At 40.6% G+C, this 13,679-nt stretch overlaps 1 protein-coding gene across 1 annotated transcript in view; it reads right to left on the reverse strand.

Moving 5' to 3' along the window:
• TTC28 (tetratricopeptide repeat domain 28) overlaps window positions 1-13,679 on the reverse strand; it is a 538,163-nt gene that overhangs the window by 98,523 nt on the left and 425,961 nt on the right. The window lies entirely within an intron of this gene.

Consider the following 13,679-nt stretch of genomic DNA (forward strand, 5'->3'; position numbering starts at 1 on the left):
GGGAGATTCCCATAATGTTAAATGGAAAAATCCGGAAACAATATTTCATGCTCCTTGTGGCAACAACCAGAAAATGAATGTGTGCACACAGATAAGACTTTGAGAGAGCAAGGCAAAAAATAAAACAGTTGTTTTGTTAGGTGATGGAATATGAATGATTTTTACTCCAAAATCTCCAGCAATTCAGCTATGTTGTTTTACAGTCCACAGTAATAGCTCTTCAAGCCCTCATAAACTATGCAATAGCTATTATCTTTACAAGCAGTTCAAAATGAGATACATCATAAATATGAAGCAGTTCCAAATAGAGGACATCATAAAAGTAACTTGGGAGGTGGCTTTAAGGGAAGCTTGGTTCCTCCCAGTTGGGGAGCAGGAATGAGGGAGCCCTGGAATCTACACTGCAGACAGGTCTCTTCTTGCCTTTGGTTCCGAACACTCTTCCTGAATGCAACAATGCCTTGCACTTCTCAGTGGTGATCAGAACCGCATGAGTACATAAACTCAAATACCAAGATGGGTTCTTGTTTGGACAATGTTTGAAATGAAAAGAGAGGCACTGAGAAAGAAAGCTGTCCAAACCCATCCTCTGCTATCTACTTTGTTCTCTCTGACACCCTTTATTCATGTATTCATGTACCCAGTAAACATTAACTGAGTATTTATTGGGTACTGGTCCTTGCAGCGAGACTAGGTGGAGAGAGAAATGAAGCCATGTGTTTGCCCTCAGAGAGCAGTTAGGGTCACATGCGAGGCCTAAGTCATGAAACCAAAATCCAAGCAGGTGGGGAGGGGTCACGGAGCCCGTGGAGGCTGCTCCCTGATGCATTTTCTGGCCTGCCTGCTGTGGCATCCTGCCTTGAGGGAGCTACTTTCTGGGTCAGCACTGCTTTGATAGAACTGGACTTAGGGTACTGGATATATTTACCTCGATGAGGTTTTATTTAGTTGATCTATTAGTGAAGAAAAACAGACTCTTGCTACCAACTTTGGAGGGTGATAATGAGGTCAAGGGAAACAATGCATGTGTAAGTGCATTATAAACTCGAAGGGCAATTCAAATACTAGTTGCTGAAATTACCATATACTTCTAGGAAAGGGAATTCTGCAGGTAACAGAGATTAAATATGCTATGCCAATTCTTCCACATATTTTCCTGCTTGATTAAGGTATTTAATAATTTAAAAATAACTAAGTAAATCATGGCATGTTATACAATGGAATATGATGGTGCCATTAAAAAACACGAGGTAGTTTACTGACATGGAAAAAACATTACAATAGGGCTAGATGTGAAACAGTACATTTTAATGAAAACATTAACAGGATGTGTGCAGACACAATTTAACACACATACAGCATTAAAAATTATTTACATATTAGCAGTATGTTCAGGTATTGGATTTCAGAGTTTTTTTTTTTTTTTTTTGCTTATCAGTACTTCAAGTGTTTTTCTATAATGAATGCACAATCTTTGGCTTAAAAAGTTATGGAGAGTGTCTTTGAAACTCATTTAATAAAACTCATTTGGGCCCTCCCTGGTGACGCAGCGGGTTAAAGTGCAGCACTAAGAAGCTGAAACCACTTCCACATGAGTTCGATTCCCGCCTGCCCCGGAGGTTTCCACATGGTGTGGCCAACCTCTCCTGACCCCCCCGCTGCTCCCCTCAGCAGTGTACTTCATCGATCTGCCTGTTCTGCTCTCTGCTCTGTCTCTGGTGAATCCTCTCACCCTCCGCATCTCTGGCCTGTACCCCAGTTCTGTACGAATAAATAAGTAAATCTTAAAAAAAAAAATAAAAATAAAACTCATTTGATAATATTCCTGGGGATTGGATCTGGTCACTTCCCTGGGCTGCAGATATCACCAGCATCCCAGCTAGAAGGGGGACCCCAGTATCCCAGCTAGAACCCATCTTTTATCTATAGGGAAAACGTACAGGTTTCAAATTTTTAGGCATCACGAGAGGAGATGAATCATTTACTCTCTCCTCAGCTTCTGTATTTCTAAAATGAGGGTCAAAATCTACACATGAGTCCAGTCCCCAGCTGTGAGCAGAGCCAGAGCTGGGGAAGGACAACTTGCCGGCCACATTACCCGTAGGCACTTTCTCCCACAGGTATCCCTCTGCATTGAGTTTTTCCCCCTCTCACAGCTTTTGGATTTCATTGCAATTACTTTTAAGTGAATATGATCACTAGTTGGTTGCTAAGATATTAATATGAAGTAAGCAAATGGTGCAAGACCTTTAGAGACAGACGTCACACAAGTTCAGGTTTTTCCTGTGTCCCTGACAGCAGGGACAAGGTTTCCTTGCTCACTCCTCAGCCTCCCCAACTAGATGACAGCCTACAGGAAGCAGTGCAAGTATCTGGAAGCTATTATAAAGGTAAGGCACAGAACTTTAAATCAATTGATTTAAAGCCTGTTTTTATATGCCTGGCTCCTACCTTACCTAGCTGAGTTATCTTTGAGATCGTCTTGTTGTCTCTTTTACTAATAGATAATGGTGGGTTTCTTTGTTTTCTTATTAATAACATCAGGTTACAGAAAATACCAAGAACCATATGGTTCATTCATATGTGGCACATAAAGAAAACAATAAGCATATTAAATATAACAAAAGTAAACTTTTGGATTATTAAAGCCGATTAGTGTTACCATAAGGGAAGAAAGAGGCATCACGATAAAGGGGACGATAATAGGGTGAAAGGCAGACTTGGGCTCCTAGTAGTGACTGAATGTAGTATGTACACACGTTCAGTCTCAGTGTGAACACCTGCAAGTTACATAACGGAATTGTACAATGTTACTTCAACTGAAAAAAAAAAGGTCAGATTATGATGACATATATATGTATACACACACACATACACACATATAATCACAAAGAAATGGTGTGAGAAACAATGGTCCATATCAATAAGCTTTGTAAACTACAGTATGCTTTCTAAACATGGCATAAGTGGTATTTAAAGAATGAGAAAAAGAAAACAGAATTCTATTTCTCTTATACTCAGGGCTTTAAGAGTCTGGGTTAGCTAATAGGGAGCAATTGGGATGATAATGGCTACCAGGGTTAAATGATTTGTGGAAGAAACTGCCTGCTGGCCAAATGATCTGACCCCTATCCAGCTTGCTGTGTAACCTCCTTTTCTCCTCCCCTTCTTCCTCCTCTGACACTTCCTGGGGTCTATATAGAATCATAGGAAGAATTCTCAAAACAAAGAAGGCAGGCAAAAGTAAAAGGAGAGGGCCCTGGCTGAGATGGAAATTGTTCCATCTGCCATGCCTCTACTGTCCCAGCCACTGCCAGCCTGGAGAGTTCTGAACGGAGCATAACACACTCTTGGCAGCCTCTCTCTTTGTTGAAGCAACATAAAAGAGGCCCTGAGAGCTGCCAGCAGAATGACTGCACATGCTGAGGAGATAATCTGCAGATCCTCCTTCCCTTTCGAGACCACAGCTTGATTTTTCAGGGCCGTCACTCAGATGAAGGCTTACAGAGGGCCTGTCAGCAGGGGTGTGCTAGGTTACAACGTGCGGCAGGGCAGGGGATTAAATGAAAATTAGTGGGGCAGAAGATGCTCATGAAACCGTCGTCACGAGGGCACACTGCTAAAGGACATGGGGGATTCACCCCTATGGACACAGGCCTCCATGTAGGGACAGGAGCGGCCACTGCCACAGGAATAACAGTGGGCCCTGCAAAGAGCTGTAATGAGGGCCGAGGAGATGGCGCTATGAGAAGTCAGCACCAGTGCCTGGGACACTGTCAATGCTCAAGATTTTGGTTTTTATTATTAACTGCTACCAGCAAAGACCAAGCCAGGTGACAACAGCCAAACCTCACATGAGAATTTCTGCTAACTCTAGAATAGTCAACAACATAGATTGATTTCTGGCTGCCTTTTTTCTTGTGAATTCTCTGAAAGTAAGGCTGCTCAGTGTGCCTCTACATACCAAGATGCTCTCTCTTCACTTACTGAAAATATTATTTTTCTGATTATTAATAGTGCTTGATCCAATGGGATTTTAAAAAGCTCATCTATTCTTTCCCTCAACTTTCAAACAGGTTGATTTCTACTCCCACCTAGCCAAGTCACTAATTATTCTCAGAGAAAACACAAGATTTGGAAACTAGAAATGGCTTTCCCACAGGCTCACTTTATAAATTACATGACTCAGACCTAGAGTGAGGAAGTGACTTAGTGGCAGAGCTGAAGACACATGGGCTGAGAGTCCCTGCCTCAGCTACACCAGTCTGTCTGCTGTCCAGATAGCCAGGAGTCATGAAGGAACTGCTATTAGTCTTGCTAGGTGTGGCATGGGGTAGGAGCTATGCTTTAAAAAGTTTCATCTGTTAGGATTACATACAAAAGTATGTATGTATTTATAGATAAAAATGGCACTTACAATTAGCTTTAAAAATACTCCAGCAGGGGGCCCTCCCTGGTGGCACAGCGGGTTGAAGCTTAAGCCACTTCCGCATGAGTTCGATCCCCGCCTGCCCCGGAGGAGACCACGTGGCGTGGCAGATCTCTCCTGACCCGCCCGCTGCTCCCCTCAGCAGTGTACTTTGTGGATCTGCCTGTTCTGTACCCCACTCTGTCTCTGGTGAATCCTCTCACCCTCTGCATCTCTGGCCTGTACCCCAGTTCTGTACGAATAAATAAATAAATCTTTAAAAAAAAAATACTCCAGCAGGGTCTCCCTGGTGGTACAAGGGGTTGAGTCTCAGCACTATGAAGATATCAACAGTCACTGCAGCATGATTTCAATCCCTGGCCAGGGAGGTGATCCACATGGCCCAGCAGACCTCTCCTGACCTGCCTGCTGATCCCCGCAGCAGTGTATGCCAGTAGATCTGCCTGTTCTGCTCCCCATTCTGTCTCTGGTGAATCCTTTCACCCCCTACACCTCAGCTCTTATATACATAGATAAACGCAATAAATCTTTAAAAAATACTCAGCAAGGGGGGAAATCAAGTGTGGGTGTGGGTGGTGGTGGTGGTGGTGGTGGTAGTGTGTGTGTGTGTGTGTGTGTGTATAAAAGAGATAAAAATAGATAAAACAGTATCAGCACAATGTTGGGAACTGTTGAGTTTTGAGTATGCATGGGTTCATTATACTACTTTTTCTATTTGTCTATATGTATGAAAATTGTTAGAACAGAAAATGAAATAATAAATACAAGATATTTATACTGTGCATTCTCCTGTAGCCCCTTTTAGATCAAGAAACTCTTCCTCATAGCTAAGTCCTAATATGGATGTTCAGTTTTTCTATCTTTGGGACCTCAGTAAAGAAAGAGGGGACCTGGTCACCAGTCTCTGTGGCCAATAAGGAAGACATAGGTAGACTGGAACAATACAGTGCTTTTCCCATTGCTTTGCTTTGCTTATAGTCTTATTTAGTTCTTCCTTTGATTTGAAATCTTAAAGAATAGGAACTTAAAAGAATACAGTGGTATTTTTGTCTATCAAAGAGGAAGGTGAGGAAGTGCTAAATACAGCTTACCAAACCTACTCCACAGAAATATTACTGCATATGCTCAAATCATTGGGAGAAGTGACCCCAGCTTCTCTGCTGTACCATTCCACAACTCTAGGCATCTTTGGGTTTGATAGATCCTCTCCCTCTCAAGTTTCCACATATAGCTCTTTCCACTGGACTTAAAATTTCTCAAAGCCTGGGGTGGAAGGAGGGACAGACATGGTTAGTAAAAAGATGTCTGGAATCAATGTCATGAAAGCAAAGTGTTCTATGTTAGACATGCAATCAACTGGGTATCTGAACTCATTTTCACACTGATATTTATGTGTCTGCCTAAAGGCAAGATTTTTTCCAGTGAAGAACAGCAAAGGTACAGAAATTTTAAAAGAACAGATATTTCCAAAATCATTCCTCATATGTTTGCAACTACAAACATCTTTCTGGTAGATAAATTCCTCCTGAATATCTGTGCGTAGCTCTCTATCTGGTGATGGCATTCATACCTTAAACATTTCTGGAAGATCAACAGGGTCTCATCACAGACTCAGAAGGCTTAAGAAATTCCTCTCAGGGTCACACAGCTCTACGAGGGAGGACCAACACTGAACTGCAACTGTAGAGTCCATACTGTTCACCCACTCCACTTCTGGAGTGAAGCTGAAGTGCCTTCTAGTAAAAGATGGTGATGATATTGTACCCATTTCTTCTCTACTAGTGTTAGTATGTTGTTATGGCAAATCAACCTTCTGAGAGCTAGAAAGAGCAGATTGAGCCTAAATTTCTAACAGGAGAACAGAGTATACAGTAGAGTCCAGAAAAGCCTTATGAGGCTGAGGAGTAGAGTAGGAGGAAGTACTGTAATCAGCTGTGTGGGCATCACCTTAGGAGCATTCTTGGCCATCAGATGTCTCTTCTGCTATCCTTTATCTTAATTACATCTGTCTACTTTCTCTACGGAACCCATCAGGCTCTTCTGTTCCTCTAAAGGGTAAGTGAAGTTAAGAGCCTGTTATCTTCTTTTGCTTCAACAGCAATTTAGGATGTCTGCAGTGACAATGAGAGTTCAGTGACTCTTCTGTCCAGATACCAATTGCCTGCCCCTTGTTTCAATTCCTAGGAGCTTGATATAACAGGGTCACAGAAATCCCTGCACATACCACATACACAAACACACTCCATCAAAGCTAGCTATCTTTCCTTCTCCCCAGCTTCACTAACACATAATTGACAGAAAGTTGTATACATCTAAAGTGTAAAGCGTGACTTGATATACAAATACATTGTAAAATAATTGCTGCAATCATGTTAATGAACCTATCCATCACCTTTCAGTGCTGAATGCTCAAGGTGTATTCTTTTGGCAAATCTGAAGTACACAGCAGCATTAGGAACTATAGTCACCATGCTGTACACTACAGCCCCAGAATTTACTGTTGTTAAACTAAAGTTGGAGGAAATAAAACACTATTAAAAGAGACAGAGAAGTGCTCATAGCGCGATACCTGGCCTCCAAGGCTCCCCTTAGACTGCACAAGTGAGAGTTAGCGCCACTGTAGTCTCTTCCTATTCCCTTCCCCAAAGCCCTGGGACAGTGATAAGTAATCAGCCTGGAGTCCACTGAGTCTACAAATATTTCAATGCCTTCATATATGGCCTCCTCCCTACTTCCCTTGGATAATTAAAATCCAAGACTGCAGGTGAATAGCTCAGAAATTGCCTGGGCATGTGCAGCTATAAATCCTGAGACAGAGAAGATTAATTGTGCCATGAAGTAGAGGAAGTAATAATTAAACCCATTAAAAAGGAGGTGGCTAGAGAGGGTTGTTCAGGAGATGGATGGTGAGGTAGGAAGTACTAGGCACCACCATGGCTAAGGGCAATGGCCGGGCCACTGTGAGAACTTGGTGGGGAGCCCAGAGCACAGTGACAAATCTGCTGGGCCTGCCTGGCCAAGCCCCATCATTAGTCACTGTTTGAAAAAGCCAGTGTGGGCTGGTTTTCACTTTGGATCACAATACCAGGTGGGAGGCACTCCATAAGTTAACCATACAGAGAATGTTACAGGGAGTTAGATCAGTGTGAAACAAACATTTCTTTTGTTTCAAGGCTTGGGGTGGAATCCTTGAAATACACAGAAAGCTGCTTCTGTTTCTCTCTTGAGCTCTTAAACAGATAAGTCCCATCTCCCTGGAGTACCTTCTGTGGGCCTCACCAACCTACACAGTAAAACACTAATCAGTTAAAATGGTATTCATGGGCTTTTAGATCTAGCCAAGACCCAGTCAGCAGCCATGAAGCAGTCCTACTTGTCTTTATTCAATCTCACCATGCCTCGTATGCCTGACCTTTTCATTTCCTTGGCTTTCTGGCCAACCTGTGGTAAACTTTACTGACATTACTTACTCTGGCTCTCTTCTATATCCAGATACGTATTTCCCTTCTCATCAGAAGTTTGGTGTACCACGTGACTTTCTTTGCCCAGTGAAATGTGAGCAGAAACAATGTGTTACCTCCAGACAAGTATTTTTGAACTGGAGTGCAATATTCCATGTTTTCTCCTCCCTGTGGAAGCTCTGTGTTTGCGACAGCACTGCTGTAGCTGCTATAGGAAGAGTTATGGCATGCCTGGAGTAGTGAGTTGTCCCGGAGGGTGAAGCGAACCTGGGGTAAGTTATATTGAACATAATACTTTGTAGGTTTGAACCAAAAATTTGTGAGCTGTTGTTACTGCAACAGACCCTACCACATCCTAATGAATGTGCTATCCAATAGCAATCCTCCCAGCCCTTCCACAGCTTATAACTTCAAACCATGCCCCAAAAAGATCTGGTATGGAAGATAGCGACCAGAGTTTTTTTAGGGGTTTTGAGCTACATCTCTGAATGTTGAAATTCTAGCCCTGATCAAGTAAGATCACTCAAATTATAAACCTGAAAAAAGTTAACCTAGGCCCAAAATAAAATATACTCTAGTAAACAGAGATTTACTTATAATGTTCTAGGGTTGTTTTATTTAAGTTTGATATTTGAAAAAGCACACCGAAATCTTTTACAATCTTTGCTGTTTAAATTTCATTCCGAAATCTTTTACAATCTTTGCTGTTTAAATTTCATTAACACCACAAATTTTGTTACCAGAATCAATTTTATAAAATTTCTTTTAGAAATCTTTTAGAAATTTTTTTCCCAGCAGAATCTTCTGTTACCATCTTCTGGGTATCAAGAAATGTGTTTCTCTTTTGCTTTGGCCACCAGGAAACTCTGACTTGAATATGAAACTCTACCATTAACAACAATGTTAGAATTTACAAGTTGCTACAATAATTAGTCTTTATGGGTTCTTTTCCCTGATCTATCTTTCTTACTTTTATTTGTATTTCCCTGGTTGATTTTCAATTTCCATTGTATCCTCATTTGATACTGTAGGGGAAGTAGACTCCTTTTTGGAACAAAAGTTATAAACAACAGACGATAAACAACTCTTTCAATGTGTTGCATGTTTGGCTGACTGTCCCACTAATCTGCCTACCCCTTAGCCTACCATTTCTTAACTTTACTGCCTAAGCACTACAATTTGTTTTACAGGCCCTGTTTTACCAGATTTAATAACCTAAACATGCCAGTTACTTGGCGATAGTGCTTTATATAGAAAGGCACTGTGACCAGAATTGGAAATACCATATTCCTGGCTCTTTTACTTCATTATTTTGTGCTCTTAAGAAAAAGATATTACTTCTCCAGGCTTTGAGTTTTCATCTATCTGAGATGGTTCTCATGATGACCGAATAAACAGTGAATACCAAGGTGTGGTGTTACAGTTTCAATTACCATAGTCCTTGATATTACAAATAAAGAAGTAAGAAAATGCCACTCCCTCTAGCAATATTTTACTATAGAGTCTATTCCATAAGTCTTAATTTCCAAAGCAAGTACCAAAAGGAACTTGACACCACATCATCTCATATAACAGGAGTGCAAAATTTGGATCCTGAGACTGTTACAACAAAGTTTAATGTGTGATGTGAGAATGGGAGCCATCTTTTCAGGATCTCTATGTACATGTAGGGGAGGAGGTCCCTGTTAAGTATTTAGGAATCAATGGGGGTATTTTCATTTCTACAGTAACTAGGAGCTGACACCAGTAGACTGTGAGTGGAGTCAGGGTACCAAACAGTTAGTACCATGTGGTAAAGTCCTGTAAAATTAAGATTCATGTACACCAAGTGCTTATAGTAGAACACTGAAAAGCATCCATGCTGAGGTTATTTTATACCTTGGTGCTAATTAATAACCTGAAAAAAAAAACTCAATTTCTGTACTGTCATCCAGTTAAAGCTGTTAAAATAAATCATCACAGCTAATTAATTGGTAAGTCTTTTGGCTGGTATCCAATAATTTAAGCAAAAGAGAGAATCTGGAAACCTTAATTTTTAAATCTGGCTTACTGACTGAGCTCCTTCGCCAGTTCCTTAGCTGACAGACAATTCATTGAGAATGTAAGTTAATGGACGTGGCTCCCTCCCAATTTCACTACAATAACCTGTAAGGGAGAGGGAAGCCCTACTAAAATAATAACAATAGTATAGTAGTGATAATAACAAGAGTGGTATTAAAAATTCTCCTTTGGTGATGTTGTCCAATACCAGACACCAACTATTGTGATACAGGCAACTATGTAACCCCCCAAATATGCAATTCCAGCTTGGAGCTCTCTCCTAAATATAAGTCTCATAAATTTAACAGCTTACTTCAGATAACCTCAAACTCAGTGTTTCCAAATGTGTTGTTGAATTATTGAACATAATCAAATGTAACATTTTATGGCACTTACCAGTTTTCAAAGTCATTAGACTGCCATTATCTTATTGATTTTACAGGGTGGTTGCTTTTAAAGGCAATCACACAGCTAGGACCTAAACTCAGGCCTACTGTTTCCCTGCTCAGCATTTCTTCCCCTGGGTTATTTTGACCCTCTGATGGTCTGCGCAACTGCTGCACAATTCAGCTATACCATCTGTGGGTGAGGACAATATCCACCCCCAAGGCAGCATCATTCTTTCAGCCCAAAGAAAATGAGAGGATAGCATAGTTAGTCCAGAACAACAGGGAGCCCTGAAAATGGACAGGGAAAAGGAGGAAGAACAAAAGATCCGGTCATAAGAACAGCCTTTCAAAATGATTTCACTTTGCAAATTCAATTGCAAAGACAGATGGATTTTCCAGCAAGACTGGAAAGCAAATTAAGGAATCTGCTTTCCCAAGGCAATCAAGTCTAAAAAGCTTCATTTTAAACATTCATGCTGGATAGAAAACTAAAACTCTATGATTGTATGAAGTGTACTAGCTAGATTAAGCAGAATGCTATCAAAATAAGTGATTCATATATTCTGCTCATTTTTCTATTAATACATATGGCTTTTGGTTAGGGCAATTTCAAAAACATGGAAAAGTACAAAATGGGATTGAAAGTGTGAATCCATTACTGCTTCCTTTTCGTTTAATTTGAGAGGGATTTACTTAGGAAATTAGATGCTCCTGAGGCTGGCTCACTCAGGCACATCACAGAGATGATATTTAAACAAGTCTTCCTGGAGAGCTCTTATAAACCACTTTAACTCAGAAACACCATTTAGCTCCTTTAAGTTGTAGACTCAGGATCAGAGAATCCTGTAGAAATTATCTAAACTGAAGAATTCCCCAAAACATTTGTTGCTCCTTGACACAACACAACCCTGCCACATCAGGAAAATAGGTTCCTTTGCTTGTCTGTGTACTTGCTAGACCAATCACTTGTTTGTCTACACTTATCTCTCACCAATCACTTCCCCCATGTACATATAAATAAAGAGACCACCCAGTAGCTCACCCTTGATCAAGTCAGGAACACTAATACAGAATACCACGCTATCAAGACTCAGAGCAAACAGTGTTTCAGTGGCTTTTTGTCCTTCAGCATGCATGTTTTTACAATTATTAAGATTCTACAGAACATCAAAATTGAACGCAATAGTCTTAAAAAGTTTTCAATTATAAAATAATACATGCTTACAAAGTGGTCTGCCAGATAGTAAAGGCTGGCTCCCTAAAACTTCCTCTATCCTCCTGCTGCTTATGCCTAGAGCTAAAAGCTAAATATTCATTTTCCCAGGCTTCCTTGCAGCCAAGGTTGGTTAAGTGACAATACAATGCTCGATGAACTGTACAAGATGAAGTCTGCTGGTATTTTAAGAAATACCATCATCTTCCTTTCTTTTCTGATCTTCCCCCATATATCCCTGTTTGGTTTTTTTTTTTTTCCTTATGGTTTTCCCTTCCTATTCCATCTCTTTTAGGATCTACTAAGGATGCCAATTTGAATATCTTTTCTCCTAGTTCCCACTGTAAACAATGTCACAAGTTATTTACCTTATGAGACTCAACATTGCCTCTCCCTTATTCTATAGCAATTTAGAATTTTTATTTGTTTTCATATTTGACCTTCAAAAAGGTGAGTGTAGCTAATATTTACTCATAACTAAATATTATGAGTGATATTTAATGGCTTGTACTCCAATGGCCTTTGGTCCTGTTCTCGATACACCTAAGTCCGCCCAATCTTGGTCTCACATTTACAACTAGATAACAAAATGATGATGTATACAGTGTCCAGCTCAACTCCCAGTGTATAGAAGTATCCATTTTAACAGCCAAAATTCTTGAGAAATTACTCTATGTCAGGCACTCTTCTAGGTACTTTACATTTTGAATGTAATTCTCACAAGAGCATAGAAAACTTAAGCACTATAGCCATACTTAAATTACAGATGAAAAAAAAATTACAGATGAGTCACAGAAAAGTTAAAAAAAGGTGCCCAAGATCATTTATGTGTGAATTTGCCCAAGAACACACAAATAGAAAGCAGCAAACTGGGATTTGAACATAGGCAGCCTGATTTTAAAATCCAAGCTTTTTTTTTTTTTTAAAGACTTATTTATTTGTGCATACAGAACTGGGGTACAGGCCAGAGGTGCAGGGGCAGTAAGAGGACTCACCAAAGACAGAGTGGGGAGCAGAACAGGCAGACTGACGAAGTACAGTGCTGAGGGGAGCAGTGGGTGGGTCAGGAGAGGTCTGCCGCACCATGTGGATCACCTCTGGAGACTGGGGATGGAACTTGGACTGAAGCAGCTGTGGCTAGCTTGCAGTCCTGCATCCTAACCCGATACAACACCAGGGAGGGCCCTAAAATCCAAGCTATTAATCAGTGTGCTTATTTGGTAGTATTTAATGATATCTGGGCAATAAATAAAGTTTTCTATGGGCAAGATATAGGTAGACAAGATGAAATTTGGGAAGGCACTATCTGTGCCAGTGGAGTTTTAAATCATCTCTAGATAGCTCATCTGAGATCTAGTCATGGGTCTGTGGTCAGGTTTTCACTTCATTGACTTGCGATGGAGAGAGAGGGAGGTAATTCTTCACGACAAAGTTCCATAGGTTCCCCAATATTGGAAAGACAGATTCCAAACTGCTAAGCCAACCTTAACTTCCATGTCTCACCAGTATAAACCCTCCATTCCAGCTAGATCTTCTCTGTGTACTTGAAAGGACTGAAATGATTACACTGTACACCCTAGAGAAATAATAACACAGGCAATTATGATGACTGAGTGTTACACAGATCTTGCCACCAAAGAGTGCACCATGCTCTCATCTCTTTCTTCCCTTTATCATTATAGTATTACCCAGAGGAATGTAAAGTTATTAATCATTCATTTTCCAGATGGAGAAACTGAAGTACAAAGAAGGGTAGCAACCTACCCAATGTCAGACAGCTGGTTACTATTAGTGAGTACCTGTTTCCTATCTTATCTCCTTAGGATCAGGTCCTATGAGCCATTCAAAGTGAAAAGTAGCTTGATTTATTAATTTCTGTTGGCTTGGATATAATTTGGTAAAAAGCCTTTATCATTCTTTCAACAAACATTTACTGTAGTGCTGCAATGGGCATCATGGAAAAGAGATAATGGACACTAGGTCTCTGCCCATGACCTGCTGGGGGGCACAGTCACATATGGCTACAGATGCAGAAATGGGGCACACACAGACAACGCACAAAGCCCCCTGGCTTCTCAGTGCTCATGTTAATGATCACCAAATATTGTCAAAGACTCTTCTAAGTGGGAGAAAAAAGAAAAAAGAAT

The sequence above is a fragment of the Condylura cristata genome, unplaced genomic scaffold (assembly GCF_000260355.1).
Source record: "Condylura cristata isolate star-nosed mole 26May11 unplaced genomic scaffold, ConCri1.0 scaffold00029, whole genome shotgun sequence".
Taxonomy (NCBI): domain Eukaryota; kingdom Metazoa; phylum Chordata; class Mammalia; order Eulipotyphla; family Talpidae; genus Condylura; species Condylura cristata.